Here is a 12,300-nt window from a genome sequence, read left to right as displayed (position 1 = left end):
AGCATAGAGACTCCTACACTACAATTGATAGAAGCCACGTTTAGAATCTTACATGAGTGTGGCATCTGTCTACTGTTTCTGCAATACCGCGGTGTCATTCAGTGCTATCACCCATAATAACTGAATATTTTTTCCAAATAGACAGGACAGGTTATGAAATAGTTCCAATTACCCCTTTTTGTGGTATTGGATATCTTTAAATCCTCTCTCTCTACAATTCCACTAAGCTTCCAGAAGGCTCAGTTCTCTCACCCCATGTATTTAAACATTTATATGGAACCTCTTTGGGCCAAAATAGAGCCATACAGTAATACATTCACTGAAAGAAAACACAGGTTTAAGGGACTTTATAGTTAGTTGGACATTTCACTCGTGCAAACCAGAGAAATTCAGCCGTTATAGTTAGTTGAGGTAACTATAACTCGCACCTCCGCAATGTACTGCTGATGATGTCACATATTACATCACTCATGACATGGTCAGTGACACCACTGATGACATAACTGATGACATCTCAAATGACATCACTGATGACATCCAGTGACTGTGTGTTTCTGTAAAGTTTAAATATGTTTAATATATATATAGGCCAATGTGTATCGAAAAATGAGTGGGTGTATGACTGTCTGAATGGATGATTTAGGAGGTGCGTGACTGACTATATAAGTGAGTGATCAAATGTTTCTTACAGAATACAGGGGTTAGTGACTAAACTGTGTGAATGTCTATATCAGTCTCTCTGTTGGTGTGTAAGTGGCTGCATGGGTTGGTGAGTAGCTACATGAGTGTCTATATGGTTTATTGATTGGTTGTCTGAGTATCTGTATGGGTGCGTGAGTGTCTGTGTGGGTGGGTGGGGGGGGTGTGACTTTGTGCATAGATGTGTGAGTGGGTGATTCACTGGGTGTATGGGTTCAAGAGTGCATCTATAAAGGGCTGTATGGGTGGGTGAGTGTGTATATGGATGTGTTGGTGAGTGAATGGATATCTCAGTGGTACATGTGTGAGTAACTACATATGTGAAAGGCAGTATATGTGAGTGTTGGAGTATATGAATGACAATATGTGAGAGTGAGTGATTGTGAGAGTGCCTGTATGTATGAGTGTGTGCTTGTGTCAGTGATTGTATAAGAGAGTAAGTATGTATTAGTATCTGTACGAATAAGTGAGGTGGTGTGTTTATAATTGTGTGGGTGAGTAAATGGGAGGGTGATTGATTCTTTGCATGACTATGTGTGTGAGTAACTTTATGGGTGAGTGGCGGTGTTTGAGTGTCTGTATAGGTGTATGAGTGCATATGATAGTGTTGTATTGATGAGTGACTGTATGTATGAGTGATTGTATGGGTGAATGAGTGGATGTGTGTGTAGACCTAGGAATCAGTGAGTGCGTATGTAGTTTCTTGTATTGGTGTGTCGATGGTTTAAAAAATGATAGTCTGTATTTTACAGTGGGTTTATCAAAGGTTATATTAGAGTGTGAGGAGGTGCATCAGATTTTCACGTGGATGATGTCATCAGTGATGTCATCCGCGATGTTATCAGTGATGTCACTGACCATTTCATGAATGATGTAATATGTGACGTCATCAGCAGTGCATTGCGGAGGCGCGAGTTATAGTTAGCTGAACTAACTATAACGGCGGAATTTCTCTGGTTTTGTGAGAGTGAAATGTCCAACTAACTATAATGTCCCTGAAACCTATGGTTTTTTCTGTGAATTTCTAAGGGTTTTTAAATGCTAATTTCTACCTATAACGTGCCTGAAACCTATATTTTTTTCAGTGAATTTCAAACGTTGTTTTAAATGCTAATTTCTAACTATAACGTCCCTGAAACCCACGTTTTTTTCAGTGCATTTCAAAGGTTTTTTAAATGATAATTTCTAATTATGCCTACAGAGGTAGGACATGTGTAGAAAGAGGAAGAAATGTGCAGAAAGAGGCAACAGAAGTCCAGAAAGACAAAGAAAAGTGCAGAAATAAGCAAACGATATGTAGAAAGAACCAACAGAGGTGCAGAAAGAGGCCTTGTTGCAAAGTCATCCTGTGCCCCCAACTTTTTGCTGACTGGTACTGGTGGTAACTGACTCTGACCAACCAGGCCCAGAACCAGTGCTATGCTGAAAGACACTTAGAATACAGTGAAAACACCTACATACACTAGGGTACACTATGGGTTGGGGTACCCCTGTGATTGGCATGATCTCCCCTGTAAGGCCCTAGTACATAATAGGGCAGGGGGATTGAAACTACCTCTAAGTCAGAGGTGCAGAAAAAGGTAAGAGAAGTGCAGAAAGAAGCAACAGAGGTGCCAAAAGAGGCAAGAGAGGTGCAGAAAGAGGTAGGAGAAATGAACACATTGGCAAGAGAGGCACAGAAAGGAGGGGTACAGAAAGAAGAAAGATGAGTGCAGAAAGAAGCAACGGAGGTACTGAAAGAGGTGTTAAGGGCACAGTAAGAGGCAAGAGAAGTGCAGAAAGAAACAAGAGAGGTACAGAAAGAAGCAAGAGAGGTGCAGAAACAGGCAAGAAAGGTACAGAAAGAGGAACAGTGGTGCAAAAAGAAGAAAGAGGAGTGCTGCAAGAGGGGTGCAGAAAGAAGTACGTGGGATACAGAAAGAAGCAACAGAGGTGCAGAAAGATGCAAGAGCAGTCCAGAAAGAACCAACAGAGGTACAAAAAGAGGCAAGACGGGTGCCTAAAGAGGTAGGAGAGGTGCACAAAGAGCCAAGAAAGGTACAGAAAGAGGCAGGAGGGGTAGAGAAAGAAAGAAGAAAAGTGCAGAAAGAGGCATTAGACTTACTGAAAGAAGCAACAGAGGTATAGAAAGAACCAACAGAGGTGCAGAAAGAGGCAAGTGGGGTACAGAAAGAGACAAGAAAAGTACAGGAAGAAGCAAAAGAGGTGCAGAAAGAGGCTAGAAAACTGCAGAAAACAGCAAGAGAGGTGCATGAAGAGGCGGGAAAGGTGTACAAAGAGGCAAAAGGGGTACAGAAAGAAGCAAGAGGGATACAGAAAGAGGCAAGAGAAGTACAGAAAGAAGCAACAGAGATGGCGAAAGAGGCAAGAGAGGTACAGAAACAGGCAAAAACATACAGAAAGAGGGAACAGGGGTGCAGAAAGAAGGAAGAGAAGTGCAGAAAGAAGTATGAGAAGTACAGAAAGAAGCAAGAGAGGTGGAGAAATAGGGAAGAGGGGTGCAGAAATAGGCATGAGGAATGCAAAAATTTGCAAAAGAGGTGCAGAAAAAAGCAAGAGCATTGCAGAAAGACCCAAGGAGGGTGCAGAAAGAGGTAGGAGAGATGCACAGATTCGTAAGAGAGGTACAGAAATAGGCAGAAGCGATGCAGAAAGAAGGAAGAGAAGTGTAGAAAGAAGCAGCAGAGGTGCTGAAAGAGGTGCAAATGTTGAAGAAAGAGCAAGAGAAAAGCAGAAAGAAGCAACAGAGGTACAGAACGAAGCAAGAGGGGTACAGAAACAGGCAGGAAAGGTGCAGAGAGAGGGAACAGGGGTGTAAAAAGAGACAAGTGAGGTGCATAAAGATGGAAGAGGGGTGCAGAAAGAGGCAAGAGGGGTACAGAAAGAAGCAAATGAGGTTCAGAAAGAGGCAACAGAGGTGCAGAATGAAGCAACAGAGGTATGGAAAGAAGCAAGAAAAGTGCAGAAATAGGCAAGTGAGGTGCAGAAAGAGGCAAGAGAGGTGCAGAAACTGGCAAGAGAACAGCAGAAAGAGGCAAGAGGGATGCAAAAAGAGAAGCGAGGTGCAGAAAGAAGCAAGAGAGGTGCAGAAAGAAGCAACAGAGGTGCAGAAAGAGGGTAGATGAGTACAGAAAGAAGCAACAGAGGTATAGAAAGAAGCAAGAGCAGTGCAGAAAGAACCAACAGAGGTACAAAAAGGGGCAAGAGGGGTACAGAAAAAGGTAGGAGAGGTGCACAAAGGACAAGACAAGTACAGAAAGAGGCAGGAGGGGTGCAGAAAGAAGGAAGAGAACTGTAGAAAGAAGTAACAGAGGTGCTGAAAGAGGCGCAATGGGTGCAGAAAGAGCAAGAGAAGTGCTGAAAGAAGCAACAGAGGTACAGAAAGCGGTAAGAGAGGTGCAGAAACAGACAAGAAAGGTACAGAAAGAGAGAACAGGTGTTCAGAAAGACACAAGAGAGGTGCAGAAAGAGAAAAAAGGGATGCAAAAAGAGGCAAGAGGGGTACAGAAAGAAGCAAGTGAGGTGCAGAAAGAGGCAACAGAGGTGCAGAAAGATGCAAGAGAACAGCAGAAAGAGGCAAGAGGGATGCAAAAAAGAGGGTGCAGAAAGAAACAAGAGAAGTACAGAAAGAAGCAACAGAGGTGCAGAAAGAGGGAAGATGAGTGCATAAAGAGACAACAGGGGTGCCAAAAGAGACAACAAGAGTGCAGAAGGAAGCAAGAGAGGTGCAGAAAGAGGCAATAGAAGTGCAGAAAGAGGCAAGTATAGTGCAGAAGGAGGCAAGAGAACTGCAGAAAGAGGTAAGAGAGATGCAGAAACAGGCAAAAGGGGTGCAGAAAGAGGGACCATGTATGCAGACAGAGGAAAGAGAGGTGCAGAAAGAGGGAATGGGGTACAGAATGAGGCAAGAAGGATGCAGAAATTTGCAAAAGAGGTGCAGAAAGAAGCAAGAGCAGTGCAGAAAGAACAACAGAGGTGCAGAAAGAGGCAAGAGGGGTGGAGAAATAGGTAGGAGAGATGCACACATTGGCAAGAGAGGTGCAGAAAGAGGCAGGAGGGGTGCACAAAAAAGGAAGAGAAGTGCAGAAAGAAGCAACAGAGGTGCTGAAAGAGGTGTGAATGTTGCAGAAAGAGGCAAAAGAAAAGCAGAAGGAAGCAATAGAGGTACAGAAAGTAGCAAGAGAGGTACAGAAAGAAGGAAGAGAAGTGCAGAAAGAACCAACAGAGGTGCTGAAAGAGACAAGAAGGGTGTAGAAAGAGGCTAGATAGATGCAGAAAGAAGAACGTGAGGGGCATAAAGAGGCAAGAGAGGTGCATAAAAAAGAGAGTGAGGTTCAGAAACAAGCAAGAGAAGAGCTGAAAGTGGCAGGTGGGGTGCAGAAAGAGGCAAGAAATGTACAGAAACAGGCAGGAAAGGTGCAGAAAGAGGGAACAGGGATGGAAAAATAGGCAAGAGAGGTGCAGAAAAAGGAAAGTGGGGTGCAGAAAGAGGCAAGAGGGGTGCAGAAAGAAGCAAGTGAGGTACAGAAAGAGGCAACAGAAGTGCAGAAAGACGAAAGAAAAGTGCAGAAACAAGCAAGAAAAGTGCAGAAAGAACAAACAGAGGTGCAAAAAGAGGCAAGAGGGATGCAGAAAGAAAGAAGAGAAGTGCAAAAAGTGGCAAGAGACTTGCTGAAAGAAGCACCAGTGGTATAGGAAGAACCAACAGAGGTGCAGAATAAGGCAAGAGGGGTACAGAACGAGGCAAGAAAAGTACAGAAAGAAGCAAAAGAGGTGCAGAAAGAGGCAAGAGAACTGCAGAAAATGGCGAAAGAGGTGCAGGGAGAGGCAGGAGAGGGCCACAGAGAGGCAAAAGAGGTACAGCAAGAAGCAATAATGGTGCAGAAAGAGGCAAGAGCAGTGCAGAAAGAAGCAACAGAGGTTCTGAAAGAGGCAAGAGAGGTGAAGAAACTGGCAAGAAAGGTACAGCAAGAGGAAACAGGGGTGTAGAAAGAGGTAAGAGGGATACAGAAATTTGCAAGAGAGGTGCAGAAAGAAGCAAGAACAGTGCAGAAAGAGGCAAGTGAGGTGCAGAAAGAGGCAAAAGAGGTGCCAAAAATGGCAAGTGAACAGCAGAATCAGGCAAGAGGGATGTAAAAAAGGGAAGAAGGGTGCAGAAAAAAGCAAGAGAGGTGCAGAGAGAAGCAAGAGAAGTACAGAAAGAAGCAACAGAGGTATAGAATGAAGCAAGAAAAGTACATAAAGAGGCAAGTAAGGCACAGAAAGAAGCAAAAGAAGTGCAGAAAGAACCAACAGAGGTACAAAAAGAGGCAAGAGTGATGCAAAAAAGGGAAGAAAGGTGTAGAAAGAAGCAAGAGAGGTACAGAGAGAAGCAAGAGAAGTATAGAAAGAAGCAAGAGAGGTGCGGAAAGAGAGAAGACGAGCGCAGAAAGAGACAGGAGAGGTATAGAAAGAGGCAAGATAATTGTTCAAAGAGGCAAGAGAAGTGCATAAACAGGCATTTGAGGTGCAGATAGAGGCAACATAGGTAGAGGAAAAAGCAAGAGAATTGCAGAAAGAACCAAGAGAGGTGCAGAAAGAGGGAAGACGAGTGTAGAAAGAGTCAAGAGGGGTGCAGAAAGAGACAAGAGGGGGTGCAGAAAGAAGCTAGAGAGGTGCAGAAAGAGGCAATTGAAGTGCAGAAAGAGGCAAGTGAGGTGCAAAAGGAGGCACGAGAACTGCAGAAAGAGGCAAGAGAGTTGCAAAAACAGGCAAACGGGGTGCAGAAAGAGGGAACATGTGTGTAGACAGAGGTAAGAGAGGTGCAGAAAGAGGGACGAATGGTACAGAAAGAGGCAAGAGTGATGCAGAAATGTGCAAAAGAGGTGCAGAAAGAGGCAAGAGAGGTACAAAAAGAGGCAAGAGATCTGCAAAAAAAAACAACAGAGGTGCTGAAAGAGGTAAGTGAGGTGCAGAAAGGTGCAAGAGAAGTGCAAAAAGAGGCAAGTGAAGTGCAGAAAGAGGACAGTGAGGTGCAGAAAGTGGACGAAAGGTGCAGAATGATGCAAGAGAAATGCAGAATTAGGCAAGAGAGGCACAGAAAGAAGAGAGGTTTGTGCACCATTAGTACCAATTTAACACCCACATTTAGCAATAAGTAACACGCGACCATTCCAGCTTTGCAAAGGGCCTTCCACCACGCTGTAACACATGAAGCTCCGTTTTTGGGAACATTTAAGCCATTTGAGCCAGAAACAAGGCTTTTTTTGTTCAAATCAGTAGATTAGTGTAGGAGAGTAGGATCTGCACTTATGTTGCCTCCACTTTTTTTCTGATGTATACACTGGTTTCTGGCTATAGTCAGGCTGGGTCCCTGATAATCAGGGCCCCAGTCTCTCTGTTCTCTCTAAACAACTTGGTGTGCATATTAGATGCACTAGTGATTGGATACTGTGGTACCTTATGAGCCCCTAGTATATGGTACCTTACGTACCTAGGGCATAGGTACTTCACAGGCCTACCAGGGGCTGCAGCATGTATTATGCCACCCCTGGGAAGCAGACTCAATCTGACACCACAGGCCTGCTACAGCAGCCTGTTTGAGGTAGTGTTAGCACTCCTCACAGAGCTATAAGTTTCAATATCTCACCATAAACACACATATAAACCTATCAGCCACCCCTATGGTAGGCCCTATCAATCCTGAGGGCAGAGTGCTTGGTTTACAATGTGAAGGGGTGCTACTGCATGAGCAGGGCCCCTCTGCAGCTACCAGAGTCTATTCTCTATGGCTGTTTGTGGATGCGGTTAAACCATATACTCTTAAGTGCATTAAAATGCTAACTTTGGAATGACTGCACCAAAACATGTCGTGTTTGGTGTCAAACAACTTAGAATCATACCCCCACATCAGTCCATGATGTGGGAGCATGATCCCACCCTTCTAGAGGGGACGACATGCAAAACTATAGCAATCCTATAGAGCCCTGGCATCACAAAATGGATGCTACCAGCACAGGCACTGGGCTGCCCTCCTGCTGATGACTGAAACTCACAGTGGAGGAAGCCCATCAAAAGGCATCCTGTCACAGGGAGGAGTCACCACCTTCCAGCCAGAATTCAGTGTATTGGGGTAGGGTGGGTGCACTCCTAGAGTGCTTTGAAGTCCTGCACTGGGGGAGCAGTAGTCTCCTCTGTGCATATGCCAGCTCAAACCAGTCCAGGGGCTACCTGCCCCTGCTCTGGCGTGAAACTGGACAAAGGGAAGTGGGTGTAACCACCTCTTTCCCTGACCCTGCTAGAGGAGTGGTCATAGAGCTAGTCCTCCCCTATCTTCACTATAAGATAGCAAGTTTTGCCATTGCAAATCAGATAACCATGGACGACGCTCTACAAAGAAGAATCCTGGTATATCGACATTCCACTACCTATGGAAGACCGAAGAATCTCCCTTGGAGTCAAGGAGTGACTCCCCTGCTTGGCAGGCACCAAAAACCTTAATCAACGGTTGCAAACTTTCCCGCTCTCGCCGGAGTTCGAAGTTCCTGCTGCCCCAGAAGAGAATTTCCTGACTTCTCGATGGCCATTGTGAGTCCCTAGCAGAGCAGTGGCGAATGGACCCCACGAGTGACGAGGAACAGCAATACCTGGGGACCGTGCACTATTGTCAAGTGCAAACCCTTCACGACATCCTGCGGACTTGTGCATAGGACAGTTTGTGGCCCAAGCCTCCAGCAGGTTTTGCAGCAAAAATCAGAGGCCTACCCCATCCCGAGTGACCATGGGCTCCTGTGAAGCATTTTCCTGAAGAGGTGCCTTCACGATCCCTTGCCTGTTGGCTTGTGGATCCCCCGAAGACTTTCTCTTCAAGTAAAAGGGCTCCCCTGGTTGCTCCAGGCTTGCCCTCACTTACTTTTGCTGGGTGAGTCCCTCAGACCTTGCTGGTCGGCACCATCGACTTTCTTCAGTCTACACAAGACTTGCAGTTGCCAAGGGTTGCTGGCTCCAATCCAGTTGCCGACACTGCCATCAGCTGCAGACTTCGTGGAACACTCCAAATCCAGCTGCCTGAATCGAGGAGGCCAGCAAGCCCACTACCCGGGCTATGGATCTCAAGGACACAATCTGCCTGCTCACAATCGATCTCCATTCCCTCTTGATCGTTCTGATCTTAGACGTGGGCAGGAGAAGCTGGCAGCTGCGTGAGTCTACCTGGAAACCCAGAAATTTGATAGATTGTGTGGGCACCAGAACAGACTTCTGAGGGTTTTACAATGAAACCCAGATTTTGAAGGAGATGAATGGACCGTTCCAGATGCATCGTCACCAACTGAGGACATTGCGCCATGATGATGACGTCGTCCAGATAAACGATTAGACTCACCCCGCGCGAGCGCAGGGACTCCATCACCGGACGAAGGAGTTTTGTGAAGCACGATGGTGCTGACAAAAGTCCGAAGGGAAGGTCCGTGTACTCGTAGTAAACGCCTTGCCAGAGGAACTGAAGAAAACGCCGGTGAGGAGCGTAGATGGGGACGGATAAGTAGGCATCTTTTAAGTCCAGCCAGACCATCCAATCACCTTCCTGCAGAAGATCACGCAGTAAGTGAATGCCCTCCATTTTGAAATGGTGGTAAACGATCCAGCCATTGAATTCTTTGAGGTTTAGAACCAACCGGGACGCGCCCCCTTTTTTCTCGACCAGGAACACATTGCTGAGAAAACCTTAAGGGTGGAATTGAGATGCCACTATTGCCCCTTTCTTTAAGAGAGATTGAATCTCCTCCGAAATAAAAGTCTGATTGCATTGGGAAAAATGTATGGGGGGAGGAGGAGAACGCTGGATGGGAGTTTCATACATTTCCAATTTGTAACCCTGCACTGTTTCCAGGATCCATGAATCCTGCGAGAGCCTTTGCCAAGCCTGAAGAAACACTGAATGCGACCTCCCAACTGCACCTCCAAACAAAGGATAAGTCTCACCTTTTTTAGGGGCGAGGTAAGATGGCGGCCGCGTGAAGTGGCTGGGAGCAGCAGATCGCAAGAGAGAGATGCCGATAGAGTTAGAGAGAGAGCGCTAAGCCGTAAGCTGTAAGCCGAAAGTGTTTCGGGAACTTGGTAGTTTTCAGCACAGCATGGCGCGGGACTCAATCTTCATTGGAACAATGGAATAATGGGATAATGCTTCTTGTACCTACCGGCTCCAGAGCCCCTCTCCTGTGGACGCTAGCCGCTGCCGCAGTTCGCGCATCTCGCCGCTGGCGCTCAGCTGCTGCTTGGGGGAGGAGACTGTGTAGCGGAGCGGAACTCCGCGCAAGTTCGGTCTTCGGAGGTAAGGAGTCGAGTAGAATCCAGGACTTGGAATCACGCCGTCTGTGTCCCGGTAGAGACACCTCTATGACTAGGAGAAGGATTTGCACGACGAGACTGGCCATTATGCCTCCTAAATCTGCTAAGGCAAGCCCGGCAACACTGAAAGAGAAGGGAGGGCTGGCAGGAGGATCGGGGCAGGAGGGGTTAGCTCACTCCACCAGAACTCACTCTCCCCTAGCTCGGAAACAGCGGATAATTGGTAAGACCCGTCAGGCTTCTTCCACCATGTTAACTGATATGTTTGTGAAATTAAGTAAGGAGAAGAGGGTGAATGGCGGTCAACATTTGATGTCCCCCGGGAAAATACAGGAGCCAGCTCTCAGTGTAGGTGGAGCAGGAGTGGATAAGTTACAAACCTTTGACGACCCTCTAGTTGAAGGAGGGCCGGTGTGTGGTGCCTTGAGCTGCGTATCCGGGGACTCACCCAATATTATTAATATCTCGAAGGTGAAAGAAGTTCTGGCTTCCACAAAAGCGGATGATGTCACTAACGCTGGTATCCAAACCATCAGCAGTATTGGCCCCCCAGTACTTGGCAACGAACAACAGGGGGAGAAACACGACAAACATGCAGACTGTGAAATCCTCGAGCCTGTTTCTAGGGGGTCCACCCTAGAAGTTGAGAGGTTGGAGCTGGGGCCAGTTGAAAAGGTACCGAGTGAATGCTTCTTCTCAGTATCCGAAGATGCTGAATGGTCAGACGAGGAAGAAGAAGATCAAAGCTCCGTACTGGAGGGTAGTACTCGGGGCACAGGAAGTGATCAAGAATCTGAGCTGCCTACTACTACAGTGAGGCCCACTGCCGGTTCTAAAAGTTTCAAGAGTCAGGTTAATCAGGAGCTTAGATGGGAAGACTCGTTGGACAGGCCATTACAGGGGAATTTCACCCCAGAGTCATCTCAGGCGTCACTATTGGAAATAATCCATCAAGAAATTATAGCTCACCGCGAGGAGACCCGCCAGGATAGTAAGAAATCACAAGCAGCTATGAGAAAAATGCAGGGGGCCGTGAGGAAGTTATCTAAGGCATGTACAACATTGGGCGATAGGGTCTCCAATCTGGAAGAAAGGATTGTAGCCACAGAGGCTCAGGCCACTGAGGCAGTGGCCAAAGCTGATGCTCATAACTTACAGCTCTCAGACATACAGTGGAAGCTCGAGGATATGGAGAACAGATTGAGGCGGAACAACCTCAGGGTCTTGGGGATCCCTGAGGGGTCCGAAGGCCTAGATATTAGAGCTTATGTCATTAAGCTGTTTGGTCAAGCCTTTCCTGAGCTATCCAGCTGGAATTGGCCCTCGGGAATTCAGAGGGTCCACCGAACTCCGTTCAGACTGCGCAGAAATGCGAAAGAGGGTGACAAGCCGAGAGCTATTCTGATCTTTTTTGGCAACTTTGTGTTAAGGCAACTTATAGCTGAGATGGCGAGGCCGGACATGAGGAGGTCTAGTGAAGGAGTGACTTTCTTTGTTCGCCCGGACTATTGTCATGTCACGGTAGAAAGGCGATGGAGACTGCGGCAGCTCATCAAACCTTTCCAGGACAAAAATTTGCAAGCCTATCTGATCAATCCGGCCCAGCTGATAGTTATTAATGAAGGGAAGATTAATTATTTCTCCTCTGAGATCAAGGCAAAGGAGTTCCTCGATGCCTTGGGCTAACTGGGCTAATTGGGAGTACTGAATTAAGGAAAATAATTCTATCATTGTATTTCGTCAGGTTTTGTTGATAAGCACAGGTTTTGGTTTGTTTCCTTCTCTCTCTCTTCTTTCAAATTTGAAGGCTTTAATGGAATGACTGGTTGCTGAGTTTATTTCGGCCAATCTTCTCTCTCTTGCGACTATGCTCGCATCACATGCTCAGGCAAGCACTGAGCGCCTCAATTGTGGGTAAGGCATGGGGGTGTAGGGGGGTGCGGGGGGGGTCTGGAGTCTGGAGGTGGGAGAGGGTCGGGGGGTGGGGGTCGGGGTTGGGGGAGTGGGGGGAAAAAACTAAAAGAGAGTTTATCTGGTGTGGTAGGGAGGTAGGTCAAACTGAAAGGTGTCGATGTAGATGTAGTGAAGGCTATATGTGTTGGGGCTCTTGCTTCTTTTTCTTTGGGTCGCTGCACGAATTTTTGCTGAAGTCAGTTGGGTGCTTGGTGATAAAGAAGGTTTTGAAATCATGAGAATGGCTAATATTAATATTTGTACTGTCAATGTTAACGGGCTGAACAATTGGAAAAAGCGTAAAAATTTGTCTCATTTTGA

This window comes from Triturus cristatus, chromosome 6 (assembly GCF_964204655.1).
Source record: "Triturus cristatus chromosome 6, aTriCri1.1, whole genome shotgun sequence".
Taxonomy (NCBI): domain Eukaryota; kingdom Metazoa; phylum Chordata; class Amphibia; order Caudata; family Salamandridae; genus Triturus; species Triturus cristatus.
The sequence above is the reverse complement of the archived record's forward strand: the minus strand, read 5'-3'. Positions refer to the sequence as shown.